At 41.2% G+C, this 14806-nt stretch overlaps 1 protein-coding gene across 3 annotated transcripts in view; it reads left to right on the top strand.

The window, feature by feature from the left end:
- The window catches only part of PRKCH (protein kinase C eta), a 222938-nt gene that overhangs the window by 155954 nt on the left and 52178 nt on the right, over nucleotides 1–14806 (top strand). The window lies entirely within an intron of this gene.

Raw genomic sequence — 14806 nt, 5'->3', positions numbered from 1 at the left:
TAGAGTACCACTAAAGAATGGGCTTCTTATTGCCCTTCTGGTGATAGGGCAACTTTAATTCATGAAAAGGAAGCAGAGTATGTGTCTTCGTCCTTTTGGGCTGCTTTAACAAAATACCACAGACTGGGTGGCTTATAAACAACACAAGTTTATTTCTCACAGTTCTGGAGGCAGGAAGGCTAATATCAGGGCGTCAGCAGATTTGATGTCTGGTCAAGGCTATCTTTTCTCTGTGTCCTCAAATGACAGAGGGGTTAGGGAACTCTCTGGAGCCTCTTTTATAAAGGTACTACCCTCATTCATGAGGGTTCCACCCTCATCACCTAAACACCTCTTAAAGGCCCCGCCTTACTAATACCATCACCTTTGGAGGTTAGGATTTCGCCATATGAATTTGGGTCCGCCTGGGGCAGGGGGGCAGGGACATAAAACCTTCAGACCATAGCAGTGGGGAAAAGTAATAAGGTGAAAACTCATTTTCTTGAATCCTTAGAGGCTTTACTTAAGCACCACATTACGTTGCTGCAAGGCAGCTGACTTGCTCTCCTGTGTAGGATCTGATCACTTCTCATTCTGCTTGTTTCATTGGTCTGGAAATAAGGAGGATGGACACTGTAACCTGATGTCATTTCTATGAAGCTGTATCAGCCCACATCTTGAGAAATTTTATTTAAAATCTTGGCATCTGTGGTTCAATTTTGAGAATTTATTTTAATTTACTCTTCAACTTGGATGCCAGATGCAGGTGCTAAGTGATATGGTTGACTTTGAAGGGGACACATTTAATTAGGATAGATTCAAAAGCTATTTTTATCCTGTGGATTTATTTCACAGGATAATTTAATTCCATTCAGGTTACTGGCCTGAGAACAGAGTCTTAAGGATAAGCCTTTGAAAACCAAGTCCTTGGAACTCACACACAGTAAAGGGCACAATTGGGTCGCCCAGGGTGTGAATTTGATCCAGAGAGCACAGAGAGAAGCTTGGGAGCATCAGACAGCCTCATTTATCAGACATGTCCTGGGACGGTCCTTATCAGAGCCAAAATGGTCTCATGGATGATGCCTCTGACCTATCCAGATACAGAGATACTCATTTTATAGTGCTTTGCTTTATTGTACTTCAAAGATACTGTGTTTTATGTACACATAAACATATATATGCACATTGTGTATTGAAGGGTTGCGGCAACCCTGTGTTGAGTAAGTCTGCCAGTGCCATTTTTCCAATGGCATTTGCTCAATTTGTGTCTCTGTGTCACATTTTGGTAATTCTAGGGATATTTCAAACTTTTTCACTGTCATTTTATTTGTTATGGTGATCTGTGATCAGTGACCTTTGATGTTACTATTGTAATTGTTTTGGGGTGCCATGAATTACACCCACATGAGACAACAAATTTCATCCACGAATATGTGTGTTCTTACTTCTCCATTGACCAGCCATTCCAACATCTCTCTCCTTCCTTGGGCCTCCCTATTCCCTGAGACACAATGATATTGAGGTTAGTCTAGTTAATAACCCTACTGTGGCCTCTACGTGTTCAAGTCTCTTACTTTAAATCAAAAGCTAGAAATGATTAAGCTTAGTGAGGAAGGCATGTTGAAAGACAAGATAGGGTGAAAGCTAGGCTTTTTGCACCAGTCAGCCAACTTGTAAATGCAAAGGAAAAGTTCTTGGAGGAAATCAAAAGTGCTAGTCCAGTGAATACATGAATGATAAGAAAGCAAAACAGACTTAATGCCGATATGGAGAAAGTTTGAGTGGTCTGAATAGACATCAGACCAGCCACGACATTCTCTTAAGCCGAAGCCTAATCCAGAGCAAGGCCCTCACTCTCTTCAATTCTGTGAAGGCTGAGACAGGTGAGGAAGCTGCAGAAGAAAAATTTGAAGCTAGCAGAGGTTGGTTCATGAGGCTTAAGGAAGGAAGCCATCTCCATAAACATCAAAGAACAAGATGAAGCCCCAAATGCTGATACAGCAGCTACAGCAAGTTATCCAGAAGATCTAGCTAAGATAATTAATGAGGGAGGTTGCACTAAACAACAGATTTTCAGTGTAGGCAAATCAGCTTTATATGGGAAAAAGATACCATCTAGGACTTTCCTAGCTAGAGAAGAGAAGTTCATGCCTGGTTTCAAAGCTTCAAAGGACAGGCTGACTCTCTTGTTAGGGGCCAGTGCAGCTGGTGACTTTAAGTTGAAGCCAGTGCTCATGGGCCATTCCAAAAATTCTCAGACCCTTAAGAATTGTGTCAAATCTACTCTGACTGTGCTCTGTAAATGGAATGAGAAAGCCTCTATGGCAGCACATCTGTTTACAACATGATTTACTGAATATTTTAAACCTACTTTTGAGACTTGCTGCTCAGAGAAAAAGATTCCCTTCAAACTGTTACTGCTCTAGCAATGCACCTGGTCACCCAGGAGCTCTTATGGAGATGTACAATGAGATGAATGTTGTTTTCATTGACTGTGAACACAACATCCATTCAGCAGCCCATGGGTCAAGGAGTCATTTTGACTTTCAATTCTTATTATTTAGGAAATACATTCCATAAAGGCTACAGCTGCCATGGATAGTGAATCCTCTAATAGCTCTGGACAAAGTCAATTGAAAACCTTCTGGAAAGAATTCACCATTGTAGATGCAATTAAGAACATTCATGAGGAGAGGTCAAAATATCAGCATGAACAGGAATTGGAAGAAGTTGATTCCAACCCTCATGGATGATGACCTTGAGGCTTCAAGACTTCAGTGGAGGAGGTCATTGCAGATGTGGTGGAAATAGCAAGAGAACTGGAATTAGAAGTGGAGCCTGAAGATGGGACTAATTGCTGTGATCTCATAATCAAACTTGAATGGATGAGGAGTTGATTCTTATGCAAGAGCAAAGAAAGTGGTTTTTTGAGATGGAATCTACTCCTGGTGAAGATGCTGTGAAGATTGTTGAAATGAACACGAAGGATTTAGAATAGGATATAAGCTTAGTTGATAAAGCAGGGGTAGGGTTTGAGAGGACTGACTCCAGTTTTGAAAGAAGCTCTGTTGTGGATAAAAATGCTGTCAAATAGCATCACATGCTCCAGGGAAATGGTTCATGAAAGAACGAGTCAATCATTGTGGCAAACTCCATTATTGTCTTATTTTAAGAAATTTTAACAGCCAGTCCAGCCTTCAGCAACCACCACCCTGATCAGTCAATAGTCATCAACATAGAGGCAAGACCTTCCACAGCAAAAAGATTACAACTTGCTGCAAGCTCAGATGCTGGTCAGCATTTTTTAGCAATAAGGTAGTTTAAACTTAAGATATGTACATTGTCTTTTTTTAGACATAATGCTACTGCACAATTAATAGACTACAGTACACTGCAAACATAACTTTTATGTGCACTGGGAAAGCAAAAAAATTATTTACTCATTTCAGACAGTTCAGTCTGGAACTGAACCTGTGATATCTCTGAGGTATGTCTGTAGAGGTGTGGTTATTTGCTTGTTTGTTTTTTGTCAGGGGAGGTTTTTATTTTTCAGCAAGTTACAAAGATGGTACCATGGGCAAGTCATTGTCCAATAGGACTTTAGAAGTACCTTAGGCTCCTCGACTTTCTTCTCTCCCTTAGCCAACAGAGCCTTGTGTAAGAGGAGACACGCCAGTTACATTTCTGTGCTTTTCCGCTTGACCCTGATTCTCAGATGTGTTCTCTTGCATTTCATGGAGGAACAGAATCCCAGTTCCCTGGAGATAGAGCAAGAGCAGGGTTTGTGCCTTTGCCTTTGGTTGGAAGGTCTGGGGCTGCCATGGCCCAGAGACCAAGAAGAAAGGGCTGGGAAGCAAGCAGTCAATGAGCCACTTTGCTAAGGGGAAAAAAAAAGACTATTCATTCCTTTGTCCTGGGCTTGTTGGCTGATTGGGAGCCCAGATAGAGCTCATGAATAATTTACACGGCCATTGACTTTTTTCAGAGTCAAGTCCTACAGAAAAGTTGGAAGACAAAGGAGCATGAATCCCATTTACCTGCCATCCAGCATTACAGACCCCATTTTCTATCATGTTTCATAATCTGTATTAAAGGGGAATTCAGCCGTCGTTTTTTGACATTTCAACCCCAAACCCCTAGAGCCAGCCAGCACATAGTGGATTTGCTGTTTTTGACAAAGCATAGAATGTATTTAAAATATGTTTAGTGAGAAAGCCTTTATAGAAGAGCACAGTTTAAGTTTTGATTCCTCCTTACCATTTACACTTGAACATGGTGCATTTTAATGCACACTTGGAACCCATGAGTCTGATCACTTTATGCTCTATGCACTTCTTGGCATGCTATGTGCATGGTAATCAGTGTTTACTCCTAAAGCCCCAAGTGCTTGCTGTGGTAATTTGTTGTCCCATTGTCCAAATGTAGAACTAACCCACAGAGGCTCCAGACCTCAAATATATTGTCTTTTACATGTATACTTAATGTAGCACATGGGTGAACTTGTAAAGAAAATCACCTTTGAGTTCTCCTCAAATTGAGAGAACAGTCTCTAACCTCACTTGACTTTTTTTTTTTTTTTTTTAATTCAGAATATGGGAAGATTGACAATCTCCCTCCAAGATAAGGTCTGTTAAGCTAGTCTCTGAAAACAGCTACTGGAGCTGTGTGAATATACCGATCTTTAATATCATCTGACTCTTGTTTCTCAAGGGTATCATATAGGACCATCAGATGTCTTGCTGACTTCAGACACCTGTGTGATTTGAAATTAGCTTAACATAGTTTTGCTTGGAGAGCCGCCTCTGTGAGCATTGCTTCTGGGTCTATGAATTCACAGTTAATCTATTTTCCAGCCAATTTGTGCATGGGTCAGTGATGACTATCACGTGCTTGAGTCATTGTTTTCTGACATCTACTTCTCCCCCTCTTGGAAATTGTAACATCTGTTACAACATCTGTTAGAGTCCTATCACCTGGGACCTTAGTCATTCTTGCCGGCGGAATGTCAGGGTCCCTAAATGTCTTTCATTTGAATCTGGAGTTTTGGACTCTTACTGTTACCTCGCCTATATTGGAATTCACTTCAATATTTATATTTGTTGTACTCACTCTAGTGAGAAAAATCTTTTCAGATAAAGATAAAAGCCGAATTTAGGAGCTCTCTTTTCCCTTTGCCATTCGGTAACATCATTCCTTCTGCTCTCAGAAGTAAGTCTACTCTTTCTTGATCTGCTTGCTGCAAAGACAACTACAAATTGTCATTTGTTATTTTCATTATAGCCCTTGTTCCTTCAGGATGTGCTAGCCACGGGGTTCTCGATACACTGGTAACTTCATATCTGATTTTGACTGTGAGCCCTTACCTAGGATTGTTACTAAAACTCCAAACTTTTTAGTCACATTCCTGCTTCTTCTCTTGGCTTGTCAGAGATTGTTCTGTCAGATGGTGACCTCATTCAGTGCCTGCTCTGTCACTGCCACCATGAAGTGACTTCAGGATGCTTTTTCAAAGATGTGAAGGAGAGCTCAGAGGATTTCCAGCTTATTAGAATAGCTGTTCATTTCCCCCACTGAAACTTGGCCACTTTTCTCCTCCCTCACACAGCCTTTGGAGATATTTAGCAAGTGTTTATTGAGCATCGACCCTCTGCCAAGGATATGAGTACAGTGATGAGTAAAAACCAAAATACTCCCTTGTGGAGGGTGTGGTCTAGTGAGGGAGAAAGACATCAATCCAGTGACCATACTAATAGAAAATCACAATGGTGACCAGTGCCATGAAGAAGAGGAGTGCATTGCAGTGAGTGAGAACTTCTAATACAGTAATTCAGTCTGGTCAGGGAAAGACAGAAGAGTTTTCTAAGGAAGTGACTCTTGAGCTGAGGTGGCCAGGGAAGAGGGATGGAAAGAGCATTTAAGACAGAAGGAATAGCATATGCCAGTTCTCAGTATCAGGAGGAAGCATAGCAAGTTCTGGGGCTCTAGGGGAGGCCAATGAGTTTGGAGTCTAGGAGGCATATCCTCCCACAATAGGCATTTCATTATCCTAGAGTGTTCATTGTCATCTGATGACTTCAAGATTTTGTTAGACACTCCTTGTAAGTAATTTATTTAAAAGTTAGGTAAGGCTGTTCATGCTGCCAATTGCTGGAGGAACCATCCATTCACAGTGAGTTCCTTGTGTCCTGTTCTATGTGTTTATATTCAACAATGGAATTATAAAAATTCTAGAGCCAGATGAGGCCTCCGATAGTGCCAAGTTCTCTTTTATAGTTGAGGAAATTTCAAGTCTGAAACATCCAAACAGTAAATTGCTTCTCAGAGTGGATGTTTTCTTAGGGTGGCTCACCTGTAATTTGTTTCCCATGTCAGGAAAAAAAAACCATTAGAAGATTTTGTTTCAATCTTTAACTTACTGCTGACATGAAGGAGCTAATCAGGACATTTGGAGGCATTTGATACTGTTCACTCTGTTTCCATGAGGAAAATGCAGGTGAACTCAGAGCATATTTACTGAGCTGCCACTTTTTGGAGATATAGATACAAAATGAATAGATGTGGTATCTGCCCTTTGAGGCTCTTTCTGTGGATTGGGAGAGATGGCCCATAAATAATTAATGGCAGATGGGTTCTAGAATTGGAGTATGCCCAACATATTATGGGAGGACTGAGAAGGGCCACTTACCCTCATGTGGAGGTTTAGGCAAACTTTCTGTAGGAGGCGATGGAAAGTTAAAACCTGAGAAATGAGGGTGTTTAGGTAGGGGGCAAGCTTAAGCAGAAGTGGAGAAGCATGAAAGCTCATGGTGAATACGTGGGTGGAGTGGAAAAGTACAAGAATTTTGGAACTTAAATTTTGAGCTCTGGTGGAAGATAAGGCTCGAGGCGTTGGCAGAAATGAAGTTATGAAAAAGGCTTAACATTCTTGAGATATTTGAATTCTGTATCACTTAGGATTGGGTGCTGTTGCCTGTAATAGGAAATGGAATATGATGGCGCCTTAAACCAGTTAGAATGTATTTTTCTCTCCCATAAAAAGTCTGGAAGTAGGCAGTCCAGCTGTGCTATGAAAGCTCCGTGGAGTCATTTGGGACCGAGATTTCTGTCTTTTCTGTTCAGCCGTCTTCAAGGCCACCTCGTGGCCTAATGTGTTTGGTAAAGCTTCCAGAGTCATCTCTGTATTCATTCCAGGCAGTAAGAAGCACAAAGAGCACTTCTCCCAGCTAAGTTAGCTCCCTTTAAAGAGCCTGAGATTTCACACGTTGCTTACCAAGGATTTGGCCAGAACTTGGTCCCATGACTGCACCTAGCTGCAGTGAAGGCTAAGAAATCATTATGTGGCCAGGCTCCAGCCACAAATCAGGGTTTTCTTATTAAGGAGAAGAGGGCAGGATAGTTATTTGATAGTTAACTCACAGTGTCAGACACAAATTGCACGCCAGGGAATTTGGGTTTTGTGTAGCAGGTGAAGAAGAGTCTTGGAAGAGTTTTCAGCAGCTTGCCTGACAAGAGTAGACTCATGTTTCATGTTATTCTGGGGGAGGGAGCATGCAGACATGGACATGTAGGTAGCAGGGGGAGGTTCAGTTTGTGACTGTTGCAGTGTTCCAGGTAAGAAAATGAGGGCCTGGCCAAGACGGTCGTGGGAGGGCGGAGGACCAGAGCGTGAGATGAAGACAGCCGAGCAAGGGCACCCGTCGGGTCTCGGCGGCTGGGTGGGTCCAGGAGGTGAAGGAGAAACTTGGGGTCATTTCTGGGTGTTTAGTTAGAAGGTTGAATGCATGATGTTACCATTACCTGGGAGAGATCATGAATGCAGGAAGACATCTAGGCAGAAAAGGACGATGAGGAGATGTAGAAACATAGTATGTCAGGTACCTGAGACACATTCCCGTGGAGATGTGAAGCGGGCAGATGGATATGGGGGCCTGAAGCTCAGTGAAATAGATGGGCTGGAACACATATTTAGAAGTCATCAGGACATAGCTATTAGTTCAGATCATGGAGACTAGATGGCATCACCCAACAAGAGTGTCTTAAATGGAACGGTGAGCCAAGGACAGAACCTTAGGAAACCAGACCCCATTAGAAATCTGCTTAAATTTGGCTCTGGGGCTTACAGAATTTTTTGATGTATTGCATCATTTAAAGTAAGTGTCCCCAAAGTGCAGTTCCATTTAAATTACAATGCTATGAGAGAATAGAAAAAGATCACATATATTCTTTCAACTGAAAGAATGCTGGGCTTGGTTTTCAGAAGATCTGGGTGCTAGGACCCAGCCCTGATTCCTGCTGGTCCTGGAGGTGTGGGCAGGTTGCAGAATGCTCTGAGCCTCTTTGCCCATCTGTACATTGACAGGGCTTCCCTGCAGGGTATCCATGAAGCTCAAATCAGGTGAAAGTGAAAATGTGAAATCTCTTTGAAACATGCCACGTCAATATAAGAGGTTATTGCTTGTATACGTGCTATCAGATGGTTTAGGTTTTCTTTGTAGCATGGGCTTGAGCAGAAATTACCCCAAGATGCTCTCTCAAGAATTCTTTACAGAAATTGGAGTTGTAGCTTATAAATATCAACCCTCTGAAGACCAGTCTTTTTATAATAAACAAATTTGTGTTTTCCTTTCAAACCAAATCATTTTTTTTTCATTTTAGCAATATTTTGAAATTGTGTGTTGTTAGTATCCTTAAACCACATACTTATCCTGAATCCTAAAGATAGTTTCCTTAAGAGGCCCTGGAGCATATGGGACAGATTGTAAAACCCGGAGACTAGACTTTTGCATCTTGTTTAAATTGCAACTCTCTAATATATGGGGGGAACATTTGAACTCATTCAGGATTTACCTTTTCTGGTACTGAAGCAAATTTTTGGTTTTTCATTTGAGGGAAGATTCAAGAACTTTTTTGGACCAATACTGGAGCCCATATCCTGGCAGCTTCGTCCCAGCAGTGTAGTTTCTCAAAGGACCCAGATTAATGGCAGAAAGAAATTTCAGCCCTGAAACCTTTTGTTTCTGTACTTCACTTTCTGTACTTACTAAATCAGAATACTGATCCTGGCATACCTCATCCACATTTGACCTTTTGCATCAACAAGGGCTGTGGTTATTTGGAACTGATGGATAAGTGTGTTAATTGATTCCAGTCACTGTGAAATCGGATCACCAGTGTTGTTCTTCTCCCTACCAAATTGATCGATCAGCCTACTGCTTCATTATAATTAAACACAATCTTGGATTTATTTGCTAAGCAATGAAAATACAGTCACTTGGTCTTCAGGTATCAGATGAACATTTGTAAAAAGGGGTTCAGTTATACAGTTCAACAAGTGTTTATGAAATGCCTATTCCATGCAAAGCTTTATGTCAGGTCCCCAGAGAGTAAAAGAAGACTAAAGAAAGCCCTTCCCTCAAGCTTGGGATATTTATTCAATCCTTTAACACATACGTGTTAAGCACCTATCATGTGCAAGGCACTGTGCTAAGCTCTGGAAACAAATCAGACAAAACCCCACATTCTCAAGGAGCTTAAATTCTAGCACAGGTAGTCAGATAAACAAAAAGTGAATATATTGAATGTCAGGGCGAAAAATTCTATGGAGCAAAAATTGTGTAAGGGGAAGATAAAGTTCAGGGAGAATAGGACAATTGAGGAGATGAGCAGAGACCTATGAGGAAGCAAGCTCTATGTTAATATCTGGGGGAAGAACATTCCAGGCCGAAGGAATGGCAAGAACCACAAAGCCCTTGGGAGGGGAGTGTGCTCTGCAGAGTCAAGGAGGGGCAAAGAGTAGTGGGCCGGGGCAGGAGGGAGAGGACCCCTGTGCTCTCACCTTGGCTCTGCCGTAAACAATAATGGCCCATGTGCTTAGCATTTCTCTCTAAGGATAAATGTCTCTGTAAGGAGCTTCTACTTAATGAATTTTAAGCCTCTTAAAGGCATCTCTCCAAGGCAAATGGTATTATCCCTATGTTACATGTAAGGAAACTTGAGGCTCTGGGAAGTAAAATAACTTGTTCAAGGTCACACAGGATGTGATGGAACTCTACAGTACCACCTCAGTTTTGAATCCACGAAGGTGCCGAGTTCCCTCAACCAGCAGGCCTTGCAGGTGCATGGAATGCTCTCTGCTCTTTCTGCAAGGCTAGCTCCTGCGAACCTGTGAGGTCTCAGCTCAGTCACCTCTACTAGGAAACTCCCTAGACTCCTCACCCTCTAAAACACAGGCTAGCTTAGGTGCCTATCCCATCTGCTCCCATGGCATCCTGTAATACCCTTCCCTTCTTGCTTTTCCTGGCCTGGGCATCTCTTCATATGGGCATCTTCATGAGGGCAGGGACTTTGTCTAACCCATTGTCTGTCTCCAGCATTACACTAATCCAAACCCATGATTTGCTCAGAATTCAAGGTAGTGTTTTTTCACAAATGAAAGCCTGAGAATTTGCTCTACTGAAAAGAATGTTTGAGAACCCATACTAGTATTTTTCAACTGATCATTCTAATTCTTTAAGAATTTTTAAATTTGCATTTTCATTTTGATTGATAATATAAATAATTCTTTCACCTGCTATAAAGACACAGTTCTTCCTTGCAATTATAATTCTCAAATGAAAGTTATTTCATAGGAAAAGACTTGGTCAGTGCTTCTTCAGATGTTCTTTAAAAAGGAGCCATGCAGTACTTAAGTTTGAGAAACCGTGGTGGTCTCTGCCATGATTCTTCTACCACATCTCTATACTTAATGACTTAGAAGTTGTATGCTTTTTTGCTTAAGGTGACGCTAATCCCTTTCAGAGTTACAATAGATCTGTCTGCTCTGTTCAGAGAACTTCAGTGTTTATCAATTTCAAATTTTACGCCTTTCAGCTAAAAGCAAAGGTAGTAACTTTTTCACAGTCATTTTATAAACTGGACATTGCTTGGTAAGGTCCTTAAACCTACCGTGTGTTTACACATAACAAGTGAGGTAGAAAGCCTGGTGATGTCATTTTTCTATAGTTATGTGAAGTTATTGAGTAATACACCCTAAAGTTTAAGGGGGTGTAACTCCAAACTAGGCTGTACAAAACTCTTCTTATAAAAACATACATATCGTCTTCATGGGGTATGTATTCATTAATGCGAGCAATGATTTTCCCCCATGTTTTAAATTTTTTAAATAAAATTTATTCTTACCTTTCTAATTATAAAAGTAACACATAGTAACTGCTGAAAATTTAAAATACAAAAAATAAAAATGAAATAACCTATAGTCCTACCACTGAAAGGTAACCATTTTTCTTTTCATACATTTTATTAAAATTTTTAATGTGTTTACTTTTTCAAAAAGAAACAAAGTTGAAGTCATAGTATATAATCATTGTTAACCTGATTTTTTTATTACTTAATATGTTATAACCATTTTCCCCTACCATGAAAGTGGTCTACGTTTTTTTTAAATTTTTTAATTTAAATTCAATTTAGTTAACATATACTATAGTATGAGTTTCAGGGGACAGAATTTAGTGATTCATCAATTGCATGTAACACCCAGTGCTCATCCCATCACATGCCCTCCTTAATGCCCATCACTCAGTTACCCCACCTCCCCCACCCACCTCCCCTCCAGCAACCTTCAGTTTGTTCTCTATAGTTGAGTCTCTTATGGTTTGCCTCCCTGTGTGTTTTCATCTTATTTTCTTTTTCCTTCCCTTCCCCTATGATCCTCTGTTTTGTTTCCTAAATTCCACATATGAGTGAGATCATATGGTATTGGTCTTTCTCTGGTGGACTTATTTTGCTTAGCACAATACCCTCTAGCTCCAATCGTGCACATCATGGCAAATGGCAAGATTCCATTCTTTTTGATGGCTGAGTAATATTCCATTGTATGTATCTACCACTCTTCTTTATCCATTCATCTTTCACTAATATTACATGATGCAGAGTAGTCTGTCATGTGGGCCTACTTAATTCACAGTACATTTCAGTTGATTTACTATTATTAATAATGATTTGTTTATATTGTTACATATATTGATTGGATCAGTCTTTGATTCTTTCCCTAGAACCAGATTCCTGGAGGTACTGCTGAGTGAAAAGGCACACACACTGTCACAACAGCTTCTTGCTGTTCCATCTCAGGAGAAAGAGAAGAGGCGAGCTCTCTAGTATCTCTTCTTGCAAGGGCGCTAATCCCATCGTGAGCGCCCCATCCTCATGGCCTCATCTCACTCTAACTACTTCCCAAAGGCCTCATCTCCAAATAGCATCACATCAGGAGTTTAGGGCTTCAACTCGAATTGGAGGGGCACGTGAACACTCAGTCCATACAGTCCATTCATTCACGCATGTATTTGGTATTTTAATGTCTTCTATTCCATGAAGCAAGGTGCTCTGCAACTACTTGGCTTGATAGTGCAGAATCTATGTGGAAATGCTTTCAGCCCAGAAGAGAGTAGCACCTGTTGGAGTTGAAAACACAGTGGACTGATGGGAGCGAACAGCTGAGGATTAGATGACAGCTCTATCATTCTTTCAGTTCGCTGAGCCAACTATGTTAGTCTTGGAGCTATGTTTTCAGATGTGTTAAGACCAAGTCCTACTCCTAGATCTCAGTACTTAAGCCTGGCGAGATAAGTAGCTGAGCAGGGCATGGTATTAGAGTTTTCTGTTTGATGGAGTCTGCAACATATGCCCGAAGGTGGACATTTTTCCATTGTCTTGCAAATGTCAACTTTTATGTATTAGCAAACTTCCCAAGCAGAAATATAACTTGGTGCAGATGCCCTGTTAGCATGTGACAAAAACTCTCAGACATTGACTAATTTCTGGGTTTAGTTGCAAAGAGAAGTGAGTGAAAACTGACAGGCAAGCTGCCCCGCACCCTGGAGAATGACATCACTGAGTGACCTGGGTCCAGAGGTGTGTGCATGGGGCACACGGTGGGAAGGTGGCAGTTTGTGTGGCCTTTCATTCCTCCTCCCTCCCCTGGCACTGCTCCTCTAGCCTCCAGAATACTCCATTCAGACTTTCTCTTTCACATACAAAATCACCATGCTATACCATTTTTGATACTTGCATCAAAACTCACCTGTCCCATGTCCCATTGATAAAATTCTAGAGTCTCAGGGTTGGAAGGGAGTTCAAAGTTATATACCCTTGTCTTTCAAAGCATGAATGCCTAGCAAGCTGCTGAGTGGTCCTTTGTTTCTATACTTTAGCACCTCCAAACAGAGAGGAGCTTGTTACCTCTACTTCTAGGCACCTATGACTATTGGAAATTTCACCTTTATACTGGCTCAAACAGTGTCTCACTGTATCATCTGTCCATTGGTTCTGGACCACCTTGATGGAGTAAAGTGAAAAAATACAGATCTTCTACAAGAAAGCCTTTCCGATATTTGAAGACAATCTGGATCTTCCAGTGTAGTTTACCTCAAAGAAGGAAACACTGATGGTGTGATGTTGTTTATTCTGCCTCTCTTGTTGCAATCACTGATTTCTGAGCAATCGTAAGCCATCCGTGTAAATTTTTATTCTAGATTCTTGAGCCAATATCCAGTTGACTTGTTACATTCTTCTTCTCTTGTAAAACCAGAAGTATCTGAAGTAGTAATTGGTGAAACTAATATGAATTGAGGTAATAGGTGCTCGTGTTACCTCTTCCAGGTCAGATTTGGGCTTTAATTGAATTTTGTTCATGCTGAATTATCGGGGTAGCAAGCATGCTGGGAAGTTAGCTGTTGGTGTGATGTCAGAATAGGGCATTCAAGGTTTCCTTCCATGTAGATCTTAGAGGAATGTAATGCCTGCCTACCTTTATGGTATAACGTCAGCCTCTTTGTTCACATGAAAACAGAAGGTAGTCATGAACCCCAGAATGAGGGGTCCCTGCCTGTTGTCCACTCTGAAAAGGTGGGTACTTTTCACTCAGGTCAGTCAGTGCCTTGCCCCAGGGTGAACTGCCAAGGACAAGGCACAGGATGAGCACAGGTGTGGGGACCAGGGAGACAAAGATGTGAACACCTCAAGTTCGAGGGACCTGTGGAACTCCTAGTCAAATGATCCATCCCAGAGTTTAAACACCAGGCTAACCTTTAAGACTGTGACCACAGACTCTAGGTTGGTTGCATGGCAACAGTGTGAGAATGAGGCAGTATTGGCTTATAGGGAAGTGCGAGGCTTTGGAATCAAACTCAGATTTGAAACTGACTTCCACCCTGTACCAGTTCTGTGATTCCAGATAAATGCTATAATTTCTCTAAGTCTTCATTTTCTAATTTACAGCATGGGTGTAACAGCACTACCTGTCCCGGGGATTATTATGAGCCTTGAGTTCATGGGACTTGTTTATGCCAGGGTCTGGTATCAGTTAAGTCTCCATGCATGTTATCAGTACTAAGGAAGAAAAGTGATTCAGGGAAGAAACTTGAACAGTGAATCCATTGAAGAGGTGGACAGATTCAATAAGGAGATGATTGAACCAATTATGGCATACCCATCCTGTGGAATTCTATGCAACTATGAAAAGAAAGAATGAGTTAGATCTACATTTATTTGTCTGGTGTGTATGTGTGTGTATGTAGCAGAGGGCGGGGGTAGGTGGGTGTTGTCCCTGATAGATAAATAAATGAAAAAGAAAGAAGTTGAAGAGTACTATGTATGCTCATTTCAGTCCCATTTTTTCTGTATTAAAAAAGTATCAAAAGCCATCTCAACATAGATGTGGAAAAAGTTGTGGAAGAAGGGAAACAAAGCTGTTTGGGATGGGGTGGACAGTTATTAATTTTTCATTATGTGTCTTCATATTGTATCACTGCTTGTGGTGCAATTGTGTTAC

Source organism: Zalophus californianus, chromosome 6, assembly GCF_009762305.2.
Source record: "Zalophus californianus isolate mZalCal1 chromosome 6, mZalCal1.pri.v2, whole genome shotgun sequence".
Taxonomy (NCBI): domain Eukaryota; kingdom Metazoa; phylum Chordata; class Mammalia; order Carnivora; family Otariidae; genus Zalophus; species Zalophus californianus.
The sequence above is the reverse complement of the archived record's forward strand: the minus strand, read 5'-3'. Positions and strand labels throughout refer to the sequence as shown.